Consider the following 2,691-nt stretch of genomic DNA (forward strand, 5'->3'; position numbering starts at 1 on the left):
ATAAGCCGTGGGGTGTACTTGGCAATGAAGTTTTCATCCATAGTTGCTGTTCCTGAGCTGCTCATTCCGCTGGTGAAAGAGGAGAAATGGGGAGTCCCTTCCTAAAAGGAAAAAAAAAAAAAGGAAAAGAGCGACTTTCTAATTGGACATTTCTGGGAAGGGCTCTAGGAGTGTAGGGTCACCGTGGAGACACGAATATAGGCTGGGGACACCCTCAGATGGGAGGAAAATGCCCCCTTGGCACAGGGAGAGTTCAAGTTTCCCTTTAGAGGAAGTCATAAAATGAATCCGTGTCCCCTTCAAGGCCTTCTGAGGATAGACCATGATGACGCTGTATAACCCAACCTGTCCTCAGTCAAAGACTCTTTCATTCAATTATATTTTTTAATTTCTAACAATGCAAAGCTGAACGCCATGCTTGCTGTGCAGGGCCGCCCACAAGCTCCCACCAGGGAACGGGGCTCCTGCCCGTGGAACTTTGCAGGACCCCCTTGCGTGCTGACTCATGGGTGGAGATGAGTTTACAGAGGAAATGACATTTGAACTGTGCCTGGAAAATCACATGATTTGAACAACAAGGAAAGACATAGGCTAAGTGTCTGCTGCCTGCTCGATCGCTTCCTCCAACACCATTTTTCAGTTACTGAAGATAATTGGCTTTAAGCCCCACCCTTCCTACTGTGGAGATTCTAGCACCTTCTCAGTACACCTCAGAGGTCTTTGGGGATTTATCTTTTTCCTGGTTATCTTCCTACAGTTTCTTGGCTCAAGCGAATTCTCCATCTCTTCTATACATCTAATCTTCTGAGCTATGTTTTCTCCCCTCTCTTCCCTACATTGTTCCTATATGTAGTTTCTCAAAACACCACAGACGTAAGGCTATTTGATGCCTAGATTTTTAAGGTAACCAAGGAGAGCTACAGCATAGCACACAATGGCAACATCCCAAATTTTATCCCTCATACAATTTCCCAGACCCTCTGAGATGTAGGAAATATCTTAGCAGCCATCCAATTTGGGGTGTCTCTTTTTATTAACCTCGGGCCATAGCTAGAGTAAAATGACAGAAAGATCCCCTGATATTATGAGTCAAAGAACTAAACATCTCTTTTTTACATATCAGTCTAAGGTAAGATTTTCAGGCTAGTCTTAGGCTCTGCTCCACATGCTCATTCAGGGACCTGGTCGTTAGCGGGCTGTGGCTTCATCGATCTCCAGGCCTTGTATTGTTCACGGGGCCAAAGAGGAAAGGGGAAGAGAGGGGAAGAGAATATGGGCTGCATGGGGCTGTCACTCGGGAGCGGCACAGACCGCTTCTGCTCACATTCCTTGAGCGAGAACTAAAACACAGTTAGGAGGTGAACAGTTAGAAGTATAAGATAGAGAAATGCAGAAAAGGTCAACCACCTCATTCCTCTCCACCCTAATGTCCCTCTGCTGCCTCTCTGCCTGAAGCAGGCCTACGTCCAGGAATGGGAGAGACTATTTTACTTTAAGTCGAGTTCAAAGTTTTCATTAACATCTTGGACTCGACATTGCAGTTTGAAAAGTGGGACTGGTGTTTGTGACTTGAGGATCTAAGCATGATCAGAAAATAGGCCTACAGGAATTTCTCTCTAGGTCAGATAAAATTTCGAAGGGGTAGTGGAAAATCAAAAGTAATTTCATATGAATACATTATAAACCCTGCTCGTTCAGTGTACTGTTTACATCTCCCTACAAACCATGACTCCAGAGCACAGAACACCCTGACTCCTCCCAAACACCTAAGATTCCTTGAAAAAGACTCACAGTGTCCCTTCTTGACTCAGCGTGCCACTCTCTCACCAAACTTGTGAGAGGGAGCGACGGGGTTATTGACAGCCCCATCTGGAGAAAGCAAAGGGCGGATTCTGAAAGAAGAGGATTCTGGGGGCGCACAGACGTCCACTACGACAGGAATGAAGGTACAGGGATTCTGAAAGGTTGTAAGGATGGTGGCTCCTAATGGAAAGCAAGGCCCAAGGTTAAAGCCAAACGCTGAACTCCATTGAGGGGGCTGGGGTACAGCATGTCGGGAGTATTATTCCTCTAGGAGTCCAGAAACCCAGCATCGTGCGACAGTGTCCGCTGGGAGCCTCATTGTGACTTCTGTCATTTCCATGCTATGCATGCTGGCACTCATGCCGCTGTCTCTAGCCTGGTCATGGGGGCTGTGCTGGTCAGGGTGATGGGCAGAAGACATAGCCGTCTCTGTGGGTTGACCTTCGCCCTATGATACTGCTTCGTGGGTCCTTCAGTAGTCAGCAGAAAAGCATGAAGACCATATACTTCCAAAGAGTATTTAGTAAAAAGAAAAAAGTCCATGGCCATGCCACTGTGGACAAGCCTGATCTCGTCTGATCTCGGAAGCTAAGCAGGGTCGGGCCTGGTTAGTACTTGGATGGGAGACCACCTAGGAAGACCAGGTGCGGTAGGCATAAAAAAAAAAAAAAAAAAAAAAAAAAAAAAAAAAAAAAAAGAAAAAAGAAAAGAAAAAAGAAAAAAAAATGGAAGTACTTAATCCACATTTACAAGACACCTCATCCTTCAAACATCATGAGGTTACAGGTCTTTTTGCTTATTCAAGATATATATACATACACACACACATATATTTACACTTTGATTATATGATAAGCACACTGTTAGAATCTGGGAACATAAAAGTAT

The 2,691-nt window shown here is 45.0% G+C and overlaps 1 pseudogene; it reads left to right on the plus strand.

The window, feature by feature from the left end:
* The first annotated feature begins 2,340 nt into the window (after positions 1-2,340).
* LOC120619346 (uncharacterized) lies at positions 2,341-2,459 on the plus strand (annotated as a pseudogene).
* Positions 2,460-2,691: the final 232 nt, after the last annotated feature.

Source organism: Pteropus medius, unplaced genomic scaffold, assembly GCF_902729225.1.
Source record: "Pteropus medius unplaced genomic scaffold, Ma_sr-lr_union100, whole genome shotgun sequence".
NCBI lineage: Eukaryota > Metazoa > Chordata > Mammalia > Chiroptera > Pteropodidae > Pteropus > Pteropus medius.